This window comes from Toxotes jaculatrix, chromosome 3 (genome assembly GCF_017976425.1).
Source record: "Toxotes jaculatrix isolate fToxJac2 chromosome 3, fToxJac2.pri, whole genome shotgun sequence".
NCBI classification, from domain to species: domain Eukaryota; kingdom Metazoa; phylum Chordata; class Actinopteri; family Toxotidae; genus Toxotes; species Toxotes jaculatrix.
The window spans coordinates 29,460,172-29,478,376 of record NC_054396.1 but is presented as its reverse complement, the minus strand read 5'-3'; the positions used below and the strand labels follow the sequence as shown (position 1 = coordinate 29,478,376).

Genomic DNA, 18,205 nt, shown 5'->3' with positions numbered 1-18,205 from the left:
CATCATTCGTGAGGGTCTGAAGAACCTGGCAACCCCCGCTTCAGTACCGCGTTAACAAACTAATCCCACCAGGGGGCGCCATACGTTGCAAAGTGAAGCCCATTTTAACGCGCTGTGGGAAATGTAGGAATTCAAACTCCAATGCAGAAGAAACAGATCAGAAAGTTTTTTTCATCTAAAGTTTGCTCTTTTCTCTCTTTGATGAAGCTGTCAGTAAAAATTCTGTCAATACTGAAACAGCTTTTATTAAATCATGCTGAAAATTATTTTTATTTCATTTCATCTTCATTGTGCTCTGTGCTTTTGTGTTTTAACGTTTCGTTAGTCACATTTTTCAATAGGCTACATACAATGTGATGTAAAGCACTGGATGGTATAAGGTACAAGGTGAGCTGTACAAATGTCCACTGGGTCTGAAAAAGACCAAAACCAGCAGAACTGGAACAGAAGCTGTGGCTTCCGAGCGGGCCCTGAATGCAGCAGAGGCTGAGGGCGTGGCTCCGCCGCCTGCCCACATGTCTTCAGTTTGTTTATAGCGTGTCGACTCTCCAGGTGACCGGACACCGACCTGTGCGGCGGCCGCAGCATCGCGTCCAGGATCCTGCTCTGTCTGTCAGTGGTGGATTAACTCGGAGCCCAGAGACCCAGAGACCCAGATCCCGGTGCCGACCCCCTCTGCTCGGTGAGTTCTGACAGGTTTGATTCTGAAGCGGGTGTCGCTCAGGAGGAACAACCGGGGAGGATGAGTGTGAATCCTGAGGGAAACGAAACGTTGAATGCTTTGGATGTTTAATGTGAGCCGGACTCTGCGAACTCTGTTGGTCCCGTTTTCATTCTCTATCCTTCGCACAGTCGGAAGGAAAGTTTCATCTAAATAAATTATCAGTAAAGACTCCAAACTTTTTAGCTTCCTTACTTTAAATGATTCATCATCAAAAATCCACTTGTTGCACGGACACACACACACACACTGGATTATCACTGGAGCTGTATGGTGTGTACAGCTGAGGGTTTTAGGAGACCTTATAAGGTTATAGTAGTCATTACGCAGGGTCCAGGGATCCTTGTACAGGTTTGGTCACTGAGGATGTTCCAGATCCAGGTTGTGAGATGGCTGTGGGGCATTTGGTGGTTAGTAATGAGGATCCAGGGGTTTTTCCAGGATTGTTTGTGGTCACTGAGCAGGCTCCAGGCGCTCATGTTGAGGTTTGGGTGGAGTGAGATGCTCCCAGGACGCCTTCTGGACCTGTTAGTCACTGAGAACTTTCCTGGTGTTCTTGCCAGGAAACGTTTTAGGGTCATTGAGAGGGTTTTAAGAGTCCTTGTAGGAGTGTTGGTGGTTATTGAAGAGTTTCCAAGGTGATTCAGCGAGATGAGGGACTGTTTTTTATTTAATTATTCCAGCAAGAAATTGTAGGCCATAAAAATGATCACTGTGATCAGAAGACTGCTTTGCTTTGTGTTGTGTTGTGTTGTGTTGTGTTCTGGTGAAAACCTGCTGAGAACATCTCCATTCGCTTCACGTGCTTTGGTTTGTGTGAAGCGGTGAAATGAGACTGATGGGAGCTGTGTCTCAGCAGACGGAGGACGTTTCATAAACCTGCTGCTGAGCGTGTTAAAGATAAAAGAGCAGAAAGATCGGACAGTACAGCGTGTCCCCGTCTCTGTCTGTCTGTGACTCTGCTGTGAGTTAACCCCCCCATTGTCCCTGCCTTTCCTGTTATGGAGTTCAACACCCCCTCTGCTGTACGTCTGTGTGTGGGGCTGCAGTTTCCTGCCCCTGAGTGTGTGTGTGTGTGTTTGTGTTGCAATTGTTGTTTTCCTGGCTGTATTGTGTCATTGTAGTGCTGCTGTAGTAACGATAAAAAAACGCTGGTTCACAGCCACCTGTGGGATGTGTGTGTGTGTGTGTGTCACAGTCTTAATGTGACCTAATTGTACTTTAGTGGAGTTTTTAAATGTTAGGCTACTTTCTACTTTTACTCCTCTAAATTCCAGAAGGAAAAATTGTGCCTTTAAGTTTTAAGTTCGAGGTGGCGTCTTCAGATCAGAGAACGTTTGACATTTTTGCTCAGAGATTCAGTGAAGTGATCGATAGATAATGAAAAGATCAGATCATTTTCACAGTTCCAGTGCAGGAATCCGTCTCATTCGTTCCTGTTTCAGGGTGCAGACGCTGGAACTCACCAGAACTTTTTAAAAAACGGATGAAATAAACTCACTGCACTGAAAGAGAAGCTTTGTAGATCTCAGTTATTGAACAGTTTTATAAAGCTCAGGCTTTTGCAGGTTAAACGACTGTAGACACTTAAAAAGTAGTTAAAATCAACTGGACCTCTGCTCACACATGATGATCACACAGATGATGATGACTCCATGAAAGGGCCCAGAGTTTGGAGCAAGTGTTCAAATGCAGGATTTTTGTTTGACTGTTTCACATTGTTGAGGTGCAGAGCTGAGAGCTGAGCGGAGCCTGTTAAAGCTACTTGACTCCCTCACAGTCAGGGTCCTTCAGTGGAGAGGGGTATTACTCCGGCTTTATCCGCGCGGCTGCTCAGTGAAGTGTGTGAAAAGTTAAACGCCGGCTCGAGGCGAGGAGCCCGGTGGACGTCAGCGTGTTGACTGATGGAGAATGAACCAGAGGCTGTTGTAGTATAAAGGCAAACTGACGGAGAGGAGGCTCTGACCCACAGCACAGACAGAGCGGCTCAGGCTGAGATCTCTCAGCATGTGGCAGGCTTTCTGCTCATGTTTTTAAAAGCTGAATCAAGTCGACCGTCACATCGCTCCAGCACCAGGATCAACAGGCTCCAGATAAAGGTCTTATCTGATGGCTGCTGGCCAGAGAGAAGTGAAGTTCAGGGCTGGGCGGCCTGCAGCTCCTAAGGTCTGCATCACTTTCACTCCTGACTGGGTTTGTGTTGAGGTGACTCGTCAGTCTGTCTGGAGTTGGATGGAGACGCTGACTTCAGAAACAGAATCTCAGTGTTATGTTATAGAAAGCTATTAAACAGGAGATAACACAGCTCTAATGTTGTTACCTATTTGATTTTGTCTCTTCAGTCACATTTTTCTTCTTCTGATTCTGATTCTGATTTCTCTCCCAGAATCTAATTGTCCACATCAAGAGACAAAGACAGTGTTTAGACAGATGTGAAATCTGAGACAAAGAATCTGTGTTTTCACTCAGTTCTTTTTTCTTAACCTGGAACAGCTGAATAAAAGAGCTGCTCATCCATAAGACGCCAAAGCTCCACAGAGATGATGTGTTAGTGGAATCTGATGGTGCAGCCGTGTCCGGGACAGATGCTGGTTGATAGAAATATCAGCTGTGATGGGACTGGATGTGTTACCTGTCAGTCAGAGGAGGGTTTCACCGTGTTTCCTGTAGTTGGATCAGGTGGTTTCTGTCTCCCCCAAGCCGTCGCTGAAATGTGCTTCTCATTCTCCATGGGCGTGAGGCGTATCCTCTGAGGATGCCCCCATCTCACTTAGGTTATTCATCCGTTTGAACTTCAGGTCTGTTTTCCATTCTCCTCATTCTGGGTTTGACGTCAGCTCTGCCTTTGTCCGACCTCTCGACCCGTCTCACTGCCCCGGCGGCAGGACAGTGAAACACGTTTGAGGCTCCCTGAGACAGAAGGTGTGAGGATGAAGATTTGCATCCTTGTTGAACTGGTGAGCAGTAAATCAGTTTCTGCTCAGAAGGATCAGTCGCACTTTCTCTACATTCAGTGCAGTTTGTTTAGTGACTGGTAAATGTTTAGAACTTCCCCAGACTACGCTGTTCCAGTCTTCATCTGTCCAGCTGTGGTGAGCCTGTCCATCCTGAGTTAAACTCCAGAGACTGTTGTGTGTGAAAATCCACGAACTCTCAAACCAACAATCTGACCTGTATCTGCTGCTGTCACCTGATTGGCCGATTGGATACTGGATAATTGAATAAGCAGGTGTACAGGTGTTCCTGATGAAATGCTCCGTGAGCGTCGATACACATGAATCACTTAATTTTTACAATTAATCCTTTCATGTATTTGCTCTTTCTTTTTACTCTTTCATTCACTCAAACACTGAGATGGATCATTCACAGTGTTGGGTTGTGGCCTGTTGATTGGACGAAACGAGACATTTAAAGATGCCTCTCCGGATTCTGGGAATGTGTGTGTGTGTGTGTGTGTGCGCGCGTGTGTGTTCAGGTGTGCTTTGATTGGCCCGGGCAGATTTTCTAATTTGTAACTGTGGTTGTGCGATAACAAAGTACAAATCTCTGTGAAGCTTTTATTTGACCTTTAACCTTCACCATTCATAAACATCTCATCACCTCCATGTGTCCCTGCTGCACGTTAAAGACTAATGCAGGCTGTTAGAGTGAGTTAAGACTTCTGGGCCAGCGACGGCAGGAGTCTGGCTCTTTGAGGCCGTAGTGGGACAGAGACAGAGCGAGACTTTACATCACTTTTAATGGAGGAGCTGACAGAGCACATCGGGTCAGTATCAGGGACGTCGCCCGTTTCTCAGAGTCCCTTGTAAACGTTTTATATCCTCAGAGGGCGAGTTTAGGTTGCGAGTTGGGAAGCTGGATGAAAAAACATCACGGAGGGGTGATAAACGTCGGCGGAAATTCACTCAATGAAAGATCCAATAAAGGAGGTTTTTATTAGCTCGTAGAATAAATTACCTGTAGCACACGGGGCTTTCACTGGGCTATTGATCCATTCACTCAGTCACGGACACGCTAACAGGGCTTAACAGTCAGGTTTTAAGAGTGAGATACGAAAATTCAAATTTTAAATTATGAGAGGATCATACACCAGGACAGGAACACCTGTCAGGGGCACAGGAAGACTCTTTATTTTCACAATAAAAGCAGGCCAATAATGGGAAGGCTGGAATACTATAACAGTGTTGAGTTGGATTCATGTCAGCTTGATATTAAACAGGAGGAACAGAGAAGTGAGAGCACTGGGACTGACTGGTGAATGACGGAGTTAGATCTGTGGAAATGATCATGTGAAATGATCAAAGACAACACGTAAACAGATTTGAGTTTGCGTCAGCGTGACAGCAGGTGAGCTTTGGAATAAAAGGCCTGTCTCCAACATTCTGACCCTGAGGCCTCTGTTAGACTCTTTACAGTCATCACAAGCAGGGATTCCAGTTTCCGCCTCCCGTCCTGGTAGAATAGTCTCCAGCCCTAATGATGCTTTTTTTTTTTACTGGATTTCATTAGATTTCGGGTCCTGAACTGAAAACAGCTTATTTTTTTTAACTTACCTAAAATCACTGTAACTGATAATAATCATTACAGGAATTAGTCATTGAAGGTTTATGCCGAAAACATCTGTGCACACACTGAGGGGCTGGAGCTTCATTCCCACAGGTAGCTGTGTGTAACGTACATATGTGTCGTTTGTGAACAAGATTGATGATAAAACAATATGAAGCCAGGTGTTACGCCCCGATCCAGCTGCACACACACCGAACCAGTGTCGCCCTGTCAGTGCTAATGAGTGAAATCAGACTTCCTCTTTTCTTTCAAAGAAACATTAACTTCCCACTGCGTGTGTTAAACACCCAGGAACCCACACACGTGAAATCATGTTAGCACAGATTCTTACACTGAGTTATTCTCACTCACAGTCTTAGGCGTTGCCCTGGTTACGTTATATATATTTAAAAGTCTAACAGTGTATTTGTCACAGGCTGGTGTGTGTGGCTTGTGGTTGATGACGTTCTGGGTGTGAGGATGTGTGAATTCTTCCACTGATTAACAGGGCTCTGGTTGTTATGGTAACAGGCTAAGCAAAGTGGCCCAGATGTCCTCGTCCTCAGGGACTTTCCTCAGCTCCTGCTGCAGGATCCTGAGGTATTCCCAGTATTCCCATTTCACCAACCCTCTGCTTGACATTCACTCTCTCCTCAGCCGTTTCTGTTTGAGCACCGCTCCAGTCCTTTGTGGCTCCGCTGGGGAAATCTAAGTTTAAGTGCTTTGCTCAGTGACTCCACAGCGGTAGGTGCTGAGGGAGGGGAACGTTCTTCTGTTTCTCCGTCTCCTCGGTTTTCCCTCCTCAGAGTCGAGCGGTAGAGTCAGAAACAAACTCCACCGACCGCACAGTGGTCGCCTGAATGTGCAGACATCTCCACGCGTGTCCGTGTGGTTGTTGAATGAATGAAAGCAGGTGATGTTTTTGGAGTTGCCTTCAGTTTCATCATCTCGTTGTTGATCCCTGGGTTAACATAATACAATAAAACATTCAAAGCCACAATTAGGGCGTCATATATGCTGAAACCACAGCTAAACACACACACACACAAACACACACACAAAATATGCAGACACGCCACACTGATGAAGAGCCCAGAATAACATCCTCTTAAACAAATCCCTTCCTCCTCCTCCTCAGCCCACTGTTATCCAGCTCTGGTACCCTCCTGTGTTTAGAGAGCTGGACACAACCACACACTTTCACACACATACATTTGTTAGGCCATGAAATTCCCCACCTTTCAATGCACTAGTGCCTTTACCACAAAGGACACAAAACACACAACACACACCCCCGAAGAAAGAGACACAGTGAAAGACAAAAACAGTGAGAACGAGACAGAGCATTCATTAGTCTGTGTAAAAATTTAATGTTTTTCTACCAGGCTGCCTCAACAGTTACTGTGTGTGTGTGTGTGTGTGTGTGTGTGTGTGTGTGTGTGTGTGTGTGTGTGTGTGTGTGTGTGTGTGTGTGTGTGTGTGTTTCCATTGTGGTCAACACACACACTGAAGGTTGGGAAAGTTCTCAGCCTTGTAATGTGTTCGTGTGTGTTTCTGTCTGAATGTATGTGTGATCATTTCTGAGTGTAACTGTCTGTTATGTTGAACTGGCTCCAAACTTTGGACAATCACTGCCATGGAAGTGTTTAAGTGTGTGTGTGTGTGTGTGTGTGTGTGTGTGTCTGTGTGTGTGTGTGTGTGTGTGTGTGTGTCTGTGTGTGTGTGTGTGTGTGTGTCCATCCTCCAGGCGATGTTCATTCATGACTGTAGAATGGTCCTATTGTGGTTAATGGTCGTTAGGATGCTGTGTGTGTGTTTTTGTTGTTTTTCCTTCCTGCTCTGCTGTTTCCTGTGTGTGTGTGTGTGTGTTTGTGTGTGTGTGTGTGTGTGTGTGTATGTGTTTGTGTGTGAAAAAAGACATAAGAAATAAAAGAATATTTCTACTTAATTTCTGTAGATAACTTCCATTTATTTACTTCTTCCCTATAATCTCTTCTTCATATTGTTTTTACTTTGCCGTCGGCGTATCATTGTGTTTTAGCATTAGTTCAACATTGTGATGTATTAACTGCTACGAGCAGAGACAGAACAGAGAGGGCAGAGACAGAGCAGAGACAGAGCAGAGACAGAGGACGGAGAGGACGAGAGAGCCGGCAAGTATGACTTTATTTTAAAACAAGTTTTGTTCCAAGGGAAACGCAGAGAGTTTGACAGACGAGCAAAAGTATGAAAACACACACTGACTGACGGACGGACGGACGGACGGACGGAGGAGACCACCCAGACAGGCTTACATCAGTGTCTCTGTCCCAGAGGACATGACAACTGAGCGGCGCGGGGTTTATATGTCAGCTGCCTCACATGGAGCCAAGATGGCCGTGTCACTGCAGAGGATGTGTGGCCTCAGACCGAGGGTCAGGGCCCGGTGTGTGTCAGTGGCCTGGGACTGTTGGGGGGCCCCTGTGTGACAGCACTGGAACTGATTAGGTCTGAAGTGTTGTTGTGTTCTTCGTAATTAATGATTGAGAGAAAAAAAACCCCAAAGGAACAGTGGTACGTTTTTAAAGAAGCCATGCTCACAGCTCCGTGAGGCTGCGAGCTAAATGCTAACATCAGCATGCTAACACGCTCACAGTGACGCCGGTTTAACGTCCAGCGTGTCCTCGTCCCAGCTCACAGTGACTGACGTCATTCGTTTTATGTTTGTCGTTAACCAGTTTGAACCTGATGATGGCGACAGATGAAAAACCAGAGGATCTTGTTTTAATGCAGGAGCAGAGACTGAATCCTTCCTGCACCCGCTGACCTGTGCAGCCGCAGATAGGATCACCTTCAGTCTGAGACGGCAGCTCGTAAACTTTATCAAACTTGAATTTCACTGATATCAACATGTTTGAGTCTAGACATGAGTTCATGTGTGTAAAAGTATTTTGATAGTTTACTGGACAGTCGCGCTGAATCCCAGCCAGACCACAGTCACACTGTGCTCACAAATATTAATCCAAGTGTTTGTTCTGATCTGAATTTCCTGACGGACTCTGACCAGTGGAGCCGATCACAGGTGCACAATGTAAAAGTCACTACAGAGGTGACTGAACCGCGAGCATCAAGCCAAGATATATAATCGAACGGGCGAGAAACGACACTTATTGTTGTGAATGTGAAAACAGTTCAGAGTGAATGTATTTTAACACAGTTCAGCTCATATGAAACCTATCAGTGTTTAGAAAGGAGGCTTGGTGCTGCCAAATGAAACAGACTGATAACCACCAGGTGCCATTAATCATTCTCAGAGATATCAATTCACCTGATAATTATTTTGTTTCTGTTTTTTCTCTCTCTCTCCCTCTCTCCCTCTCTCTCTCTCTCTCTCTCTCTCTCTCTCTCTCTCTCTCTCTCTCTCTCTCAGTGATTAATGAAGTTATTTGCAGTTTTTACTGTATTTTTTTCGTCCTCCTCTCTCTGTCTGGACATCTTCACCTTTCTGTACTCCGCCCTGGCTGAAGCGGTATTTGGATTATTTCTTTGACTCGACAGTCAACGGATCAAATGTGTCAGCAGATCATTTACCATTAAGGGAGAATGATCTCCGTCTTCACTGTGAGAGCAGATCCCCCGTCAAAGATCCCAGGATTATCCACAACACAGTCAGTCAGTCTTATTTTACGCCCCCCCCCCATCTTTTATTTTCTCATTGTGTTGGAAAAAGAACAAAAGAACAAAACAAAGAACCCACACACACACACACACACACACACACAAAATTGCAGAACCAGAACATCTGTTTGTGTGTCTGTATAAGCTGGCACGCAAACAGGCCCCCTCCCAACAGAAGCACTATCAGACTCTATTGTATTATTGTGTTTGTCTGGCCTGCTAATTAATAACCTCTTATCAGGACGGAGGCAACAATAAAGCGTTTCTGCCAAACCAAGCGCTTCCTTCCCCCGTAACCATCTGAGTAAACCTGGGAGCTGGCGCCAAGCGACCGCAACGCAGCGCGCAGCAGATACACACTTAGAAACACACACACACGTTTTACACATGTTAAACTGTGAAATCTCCACATGTGGTCATGGCTGGTGCTCATGATGGTTTCTTCAGTTCGTTCGTGTTTTTGGAAACATGCAGTGGGTTTTAGGTCTTTTACGTGTTTTTATGCCTTAAGACGTGTGTGGAGAAGTTAACTGCGCCTCGCAGCTGCAAACACAGCTTCCATGTTGATTCATGATGTTGGTGGTGGGATGAACATGTCACTCAAAACACAACAGATAAAACATGAAATCAGCCCGTGACAGAGCCGTGCTTTCAGTCTGAGGCTCCACTGTGGCAAACACTGAACTTTCTTGCTGCCAGTTTCCAGCTGCAGGACAGATGTGTTTCATTTATCTCTCAAAGTTCAGTCCTGCAGTTCACCCAGAGCAGATCAACCGACTGCAAAGTAACTGAAAATACACGGAGATATTAGTTTCTGACCTCGGTGTGGGTGTTTGAGGGGAGGAGGTCCGACAGTTTCACACAGTGACAGTACGGTGCATGTTGTAACTCACATATTCACGTGCACACGTCGTCCTCACTGTACAGCTTCCAAACACAGCTGCAAACTGTGGTCGTGTCCTTGAATCTCCTGCACACGTTGTACACAACTGTCTGCTCCCTGCTGAGCTCACACACACACACACACATGTACAGACCAGAATCGCAGCGTACACATAGAGCATAAACACACTGTACATCTTAACACACACACACACACGAAAATGAAAGGCTTTGTTTTAATTCGTGTCCTCTGGGGAAACGTTTATTTGACTTTGTGCAGGACAATGTAGTTGACATGAAGGACTTTATTTTAGATTCTATTGTTTCTTCTGCCCAGTGCTGTAGTTGAATAGGAGAGTGGGAGGTGTGTGTGTTTGTGTATGTATGTATGTGTGTTTTTCTGTATGTGTGTGTGTGTGTATCCCTCTCAGGCTCCCTCTGAATAGATCCAAAGTTTCAGGATGTTGGATTAAACTCAGGAAAGCTGCTGTAGCTGCTGACAGATCCTGGGTGTTTGAGCTGATGTGTGTTTGGTGATTGACTCGTTAGCTTCTGAACTCGGTGTTTGCCAGTGACCGATCAAAGTTTATTCCCAGGAATTTGAGACTTTTCCTCTGATTAACCTGAAAACATAATTTTAGACGTCAGTTTCGTTCATGCACCACCACGGGCCGTTTTACGTACTGAAGGACGAACAGCGAAGACGCCGTTTAGCTTCAGAAAACACGGACGAAGCACAGTCAGTGACTCCAGGACGGATCTCTGAGATTCACTTTATTTTTCCTGAACCACACCTGTGAAGAATTAGGTGTCTGTTGTGGAAATGGTAACCATTAAACACACACACACACACACACACACACAGGATAATTCAGTGTGTCTGTATGTGTGTCTCTGTGTCTCTGTCTCTGTAAAACTAGTGTTTTACAACGAACCGCAAATACAGACAACACATCTCCCCATAATACCCTTTAATTTGTTGTAATCTTTGCATGTCACGACACACACACACACACACACACACACACACACACACACACACACACACACACACACACACACAGAGCACCTCAGGGTGTTGTTGGCTAAGCAGAGTTTTCTGGAAATGCTTTGGTTGAAGCTGGTGAAGAATCTTAAAATGAAAGTTCTTCTGCAGCAAAAGAAAAGTTTGATTCTCTGCTTTGAAAACAGGAATAAATAAATAGTTTTAAACCAAAATAACAGTTTAAAAAGTTTTTTTTTGTCTTAGTGAAAGACAAAAACAAAACATGTATAATACAACATGGATCATATCATACATGGGACTTAATGTGTGACTCACCCTGATCCTCTGCCTGTGTACAGACTGATGATTCTGTATATACGAGCCTGTCTGAAGCTTTTGGGCAGGAAAACACATCCTCCAGCTCATCCACGTAACTACACACCCATCTACACCCATTCATAAACACACACACACACACACACACACACACACACACACACACACACACACACACACACACACACACACACACACACACACACACTCCTCTGTTTCTCTCTCCATTGTTAGAAAGGTGATAAATATCGACCCAAAGCTCCAGTTTGATAAATTACAGGTCGGGAGTTAGTTTCAGTCTAAGTTCACAAGCTTCAGTGACACGTCACAAACAGTCTGGGTCAGTCCAGCCAACGTGTGTGACGAGGCTGTGACGGTGATGGCCGGTGAGAAGCAGCAGCCATTCAGGGTAGTTTATTATTATTATTAGTTTTAATTTATTTATTTTTTATCATGTGAGCGAAGCGAGGAAACAATCGAGCTGAAATTAGCTGGAATCTGAACTGGGATGATGTCTGAGAGGAAACAACCGCTGATGGAAACACTCGCGCTCCTCTAACAGCTGTAATAAAAATAAAAAAGCCACTTGGTTTGTACAACGTTCAAGTGGGAAAGTGTCACAAACTGTGCAGCTTTTGTGTGGTTTAAGTGCGTGACATTAAAGCTCACCTGTCAGGTCTGATTGTGTCTTTTGATTTGAGGAGCAGGAAGCAAATAAAGTTTCTCTGGGAAACAGAAAGTATTCTGGGCATTTTTTTTAAAGTGCAAGTTCAAGTTGTAAAGGACAGGAAGTGTTTTTGTGTCATGTGGACAGACACACACAGACGTGCAGATTAAACACACAACACATTGTGTGTGTGTCTGTTTCTGTGTGTAAGTGTGTGGGTTCTGTGAGAACCAACGTGTCCTCACAAACATAGAAAGATGTGAAGTTTGTGTTCAGGGATGAATCAGGATCATGTTCATGTGTAAGTTTATTAAAACCTGGGTTTGAATTGAAAAGTTATTACTGGAGTCGCTGGAGAAAATGAATCGACTGGAACAGGAAAATCATTTTATCACTTTGGCTTTGGTTGTTTTCAGCTCGACTGTTCGAATATTTGCTTGTTGGGTCTGTGCGTCAGCGGCTCTCGTTCCAGGAGCAGATGCTCGGGATTTGGCCTGAAGAAGCAAAACAGTGAACTAAACGCTGCAGAGCTGCAGATAAAGTCCAGACTCTCCGTGGTGTCAGTGATTCACTTCACTGGGCGTCACTGAACTAAATGAAAACATCAAAATTATTCCTGAGTCCATCTTTAAACGTGGACACAGAGGTTTGAAGTGATGTGTTTCCTGGAAGATCAGTGTGTGTCAGTAAGTTGTGTGTGTGTGTGTGGAGGAGTGCAGGGTGCAGCTGGTAACGGCTGGGATCAGTGTCAGAGCGATGGGAGATATGGAGGCAGTGGGAGTAGATGATCTCTCCTCCTCTGATACCTTATCATCGCAGCAGAGATTCACACCACAGATACACAACATGGACGTGCACAGGTCTCACACACGGAGCGGCAGCCGGGCGGTGGAAGTCTCTGTTCCTGCTGCATTGCTCTGCTCTGTCAGCCTCTTTGGCAGCTTCCCAACCTGCATGTGAAGGTTTTGTTTGACTATAGAAACTGAAAAAAATGCTCAGAGATGACAAATGTTCAACAGAAAGCCTGCGTCCCTCCGTCCCTCTTTCAGTCTGTCTCTTTGGTGATAAATCCCTGGAGTATCCCTTTAACGGGAACTTGGTGGCAACAGGGCAAATACACAATGGATAGAGGGTGAGAAGAGGGTGGGCGGGGTCAGCGGGGCTCAGAGTTTGGTCCTGAGGCCCCTGTAATTCTGTCATGGGTCCACACACAAGCTAAAATTTAAAAACAGCCATTGAGGAATATTTTCTGTTAATGTTGCTTCACCACAAAGCTCAGTCATTGAGCTGGGTCATTTCTAAGAGTGTGAAACCAGTGATACCCATGAAACCAGTAAGTCCTTTCAACTGGAAACCAGTTGAGGCCACCTCATTTTACCTTCCGATGGCAGAGATGATGGGACTGTAGCTGCAGTCCAGTCTGCCGGCAGGTTTCACAAGAGCTGACACTTTTCTTCTGGGCGTCGCCGTCCAATAAAACCATGATACATGTTCACTGAGCAACCTTCACTTCATTTCCCTCAATAGAAACCATTGTTTAAAGGACAACCACACACACACACACACACTCGCACGCACGCACGCACGCACGCACGCATATGAGTGTTTAAAGATGAAGTCGTCACTTCAGCTTCAACTTTATCCAACAATTTCAGGAACTGTGGCAGCAGAGTCTCCGCGCAGTAAATAGCTGATCTTTGTGTGAAGCTGAGCTGTTAGCTCAGTGATGGGGGGGAGGTTTCTGATGCTGGTGGTCAGTGTGACAGCTGTCAGGAGGAATTTAGGCGGCTTTTCTTTAAGACGACTCCTCTCTTTAGAAAACGGAGAGAGAGAGAGAGAGACAGAGGAGGGGGGGTGAGGATGACGACGAAGAAGAGGTGGAGAACTGAGAAAAGCGAGGGGATACAAGTCTTGAAATTTAAGCTTCACACGCATTCATGTCTTTGTCTTTGCATGAGGAGAAGTCGGGAGGGAGGCTTGTGTGAGGTTGCCTCCCTGGCTGGTTGGTTGTTTTTTTGCTCGGCTGGTCCCAGTGTTCCCACCAGATCCAGTGAATAGACGCTCCTTTCACCGCCCGCTAAGACGCCTAATGAGGGGGGACTAGTTTCTGTCTGACTGTCTGTGTGTCAATCTAAAGGCTGGTGTGTGTGTGTGAGTGTGTGGAGCAGCGGGTGTGTGTTAATTTGGTGGGTGGCAGTGTGTGTGTGTGTGTGTATGTGTGTGCATGCATGTTTGTGTTCACATAGCAAATTTGAAATCGTGCTTTTCTCCCTCCTGGTGCTGGATGAGGTTGGATGAGGTTTGATTTCATTTCTCCACGGCGGCAGCAGCAGCAGCAGCAGCAGCAGCAGCAGCAGCAGCAGCAGCAGCAGCAGCAGCAGCAGGGCTCTGAGGATGAGGATGGAGATGTCGGTGCGTTGGTTCGTCCACCTCTGTTTAAATTTGTCGTTGTGATTGTTCATTGTCTTCATGATAGAAATATTTCACCTGAACTAACTCACTGTCAGACTTTTAATGAAAAGCTTGATCTTGTTATAAATATTTGTAGTTGACAGATGTCATGTTGGGTTTTCTGATACCTGAGGACGTCTGTTAGCTACTGTTCTTCACACGTATCCTGAGAATTATTTGAACTCTTTCTGTTGTTGCTCAGTCGAGCTCGAATTATCACACCTCTCCACGAGTTAATATTTCAGTTTGAACCAAATCCCACTCAGCACTCAAACCAAAATATGTCTTCTGTAAATCACAGTGAAAACAGTCTTATCTCTCTGCGTGGACGTCGCAGTAGCTTGTAAATTTACATTTTATTTTTTTGGAGCTCCTCTGCATGCCGGCCTTTAAAGGTCCCTTCAGACTGATTGGAATTTCAGGCTGTTTAGAGCTTCAGCCAGAACCGAAGACTTATTGACTGCTCAGGCCAACATATGGACCTCTGTGTTATTGCAGTATGTCAGTACTGACTCACTGTCAGTGATCGAGGTTAAGGACGATTATGGCGGTTAAAGGGGCAGCGAGTCGGGGTTCAGACAGTCGGCTGAACTGTTTTCACAGACACCAGGTTCACATCCAGAGTCCAGTCTGTGGTTAAGGCTCAGGAAACATGGTGGTTCAGTTTAAATGCAAATAAACAAATTAAAACTTTTTCCATATTAAATCAGACCAGGATCTTTCCCTGACCTGAACCAGGTTCTGTGAGAGTCTGAACAGAACCAGAACCAGTTTCAGGATGCAGGAGCCACTGCAGGTGGACGTTGAACTGAGAGGTCAGATATTTTGGCAGGAAACAAACACGTTGTCTGAACATTGTCTGAAGGTTTTTTTGTTTTGTTTTGTTTTTTTAATCACAGTCAAATAGAAAAAATCTTCCACACTATAGTTTGTTGAGGTAATAACAAACCCAGGGTTCCTGCCCCACAGGCAGGAGCTGAGACATAAGCAGCCATCCATCTAACCAGGCAGTGGCCATACATCACTCATACAGCATGAGTCATTATACACACACACACACACACACACACACACACTCATCGCACAGCTTTCAGATATACACTCACTCTTCTCTCAGCAGAGGTCCCGGCGTCTCACTGTGTGCAGCCTAATTGTGTCGTTCCTTCGCTCTAACAATGAGCAACCGTTTCCTTCTGAGCTTCTTCCAGGAACTTCTCCGTTCCCGTGCCCATGAAAAGGAAAAATGAAAAGACAGGAACAAAGAGTTCAAAGAAAAGAACATGTTCGCTCTGCACCTGTACTATCAACGCGTCAGGCTCAGGAATTTTGCTAATGAGCAATAGACATTTTGGTCCTTGAGGGAAGGAAGTTCAATGAAATCAAATAAAAACACTGACGTCACCTTTTAAACTGGTTGTTAGCTAAATGCTGCCTGTTTATACACTGATCCTTCATCTGGAGTGGTATCTGAGTCCACCTGATGAATCTGGGTCCAGTGTTCCTTCTCTTTTAGCTCTGATTTTGGCCTCCACCTGCTCCTGAGGGAAATATCAGGCTCTTTAGCTGCTAAATGTTCCGCTGTGTCCACCAGCTGCTCTCTGACTGTTCCAGCTTTTGTACAATATAAATATTCCAGTGGCATCAACCATGAGTAGATCTAACATTTATCTTTAAAGCTGATTTTTGAACGTCGTCACTAAACGTTAAAGCTATTGTTTAAACAACAGCCGGCCTGTTTGTGTCAAGAAAAGTGAGGCAAAAACAGGCTGCAGGTGTGTTTCTTCTCTTTCACTGTGGTTGAAGAATGCATAAGAATATGTGACTAACTTAAAGGATATGGGAGTTGTGTAAGAATCAAGGGGCCCATTTCCTATTCTTCTCTTTCCCTGCGCTGCCATCTGGAAGTGGATGACATCAGCTCTTTTCCTCTTCCCAGAAACCCCCAGAGAGGGAGAATATTTCCTCGAGGCCTTGGGCAGATAGAGCAGGAGAAGCCGTGATCAGAGACAGGCAGACAGAGATAGTTTCCTCTTCCCAGAAAGCCTTGTCCAGTGCAGCTCAGTTCCCACAGCGCTGTTTGTTTGTCTTGACTCCCGGCTCTGATCATCCCTCTGGAAAAACAAGCCGTGCACTTGTCTCTGTGGCGGCTTTCACTTGACTGACGAGTCTTTCATCAGAAAGTAAAACCAGTCTGTTCTTTGATCTCGTCACATTTTTCTGAACTCTGGAATAATGAAGCTGAGCAGTGTTTTTGTTTTTGTGGTACAGTGTTTTATATTCTGTGGTTTGATGAAATGTTGACTTTGGGTCCAGACTGGAGCAGGTTCAGGACTCTGATAGAGAGCTGAGGGCCTGAGGCCATGTCTGGAATAGCCACGGTTCCACCACCTTCCTTCTGTCCCCTGAAGAATTTTGCCCAAGACTCTTTATTCCAAGATAAAGGAACATTTACTATGATGCTTTGTCTTTAAACAACTATTTTATTCAAGTTAATTTGTGTTAAAAACAACCTGCAGATTCTGGTGAGAGCAGCAGTGCACGTGTTTACAGTTTCCACCTTTTCCATAGTGTACATCACTGCTTTCTTCTAACGTCATTGTTTTTAACGTCTTTTCAAATATTTATTCTCCTCAGAGTCAAGACAGAAACGAATTAAACTGATCTTTATAAATTCATAGACATAAATCAATATCCGATTTCCTATATCTTTCCTCCGGTAGTTGTTAATTCAGTTACCTTTGTGCTCCGAGCTCATTACATTACAAATCTCAGGACTTCATTCACAATAGATCTATTACTGTTATGAGTAGTTTATTTGTCTGTGTCCTTTGAAAAATTAACAGCATCCAAGTTTTGATAACCATCTTTTTTGTCAGAGAAAGTTTCATTTTTGTTCAGATCCTTTCAGGAGAAAAACTTTGGAAAAACTCCCCATCGCTCACACTGTTGTCCTGGATTCAAGAATTTTGTTTTGCTTTCCTGTGGAGAGTCTGACGTCTTCCACTGTGTCTCTGAAGTCGTATCTCAGAGCCATGAAATGGGCTGGAGGCTCCTCAGGAGCAATGAGAATAAAACTCACCCTTGATTAACAGTCAAAGTTTTTAATGTGCTTTATGTTTTAAGCCAGTAACGTTTTCTTATTTTTTAAATAAGAATGTACCTGTACCTACGGCAACAGGCCTGTTTCCACCGCAGGTCCTGTCTTGAATTGAACAAACCACTGCTGAATGTGTTTCTGTTACTGCTGCAGTAAATTCCATCCAAATGAGCTTTCTATGTGTTTGACTCTGAATCAAGAATGCTGCCATAATTTCCTTAGAGAGAAAAAAAAGACCTTAAACTGAGTCATTGACATTTATTATGACTCAGGCAGGCTGCTCTGACTGTATAATACTGATACCAGTGGGTTTATAGACGTCCCTTTACCTCTATACTTCCACACAATAACCAAATGTCCGTGTGTCTGTGAAATGGTTTTATCTGAAGCATATGAGGTGGACTTTACTGATCCCTGTGCGGAAGTGAAGTCATTTCCTGCTCCAGATATGCTTTGAATTTATTTAATTCCATCATCTCTCTGGTGAAATTTGTACAGGAAACTCGTGTCTCAAAGTAAAAAGGGAAAAATCATTTTTCTACCTGTTTTAGACCGAAGTGCTTCAGAATCCTTCCATTGCTCAAAGTACAAGGAAATAAGCAAACAAGTTGGCTGGAAAAATATTGGAAACCCTACCCTCAAGACAAATTTCACCAAATACCCAAAACAACACTTGTTTGTGTGTCAGTAACAGCGCCCTCTAGAGGCTGTAATTGTGACTCTTTTCCATCTGAAGCGAAGGAAGAGAAAACATTGAGCTTTAAGACGTACGACTGCTTCCAAAGATACAAGCATAGTACCACACAAACACATTTTTCATTCAGGATTAGCGCTGCGTGTGTTATAAAACACAACATCAACTGA

General features: G+C 44.6%; 1 protein-coding gene across 1 annotated transcript in view; it reads left to right on the top strand.

Annotated features, from left to right (window-relative positions):
- The first annotated feature begins 544 nt into the window (after window positions 1-544).
- The window catches only part of si:dkey-49n23.1 (semaphorin-3D), a 59,767-nt gene continuing 42,106 nt past the window's right edge, over window positions 545-18,205 (top strand). Inside the window, exon 1 of the mRNA XM_041033143.1 lies at window positions 545-682. The gene's annotated coding sequence lies outside the window, so the exon portion shown is untranslated. The remainder of the gene's footprint in view (window positions 683-18,205) is intronic.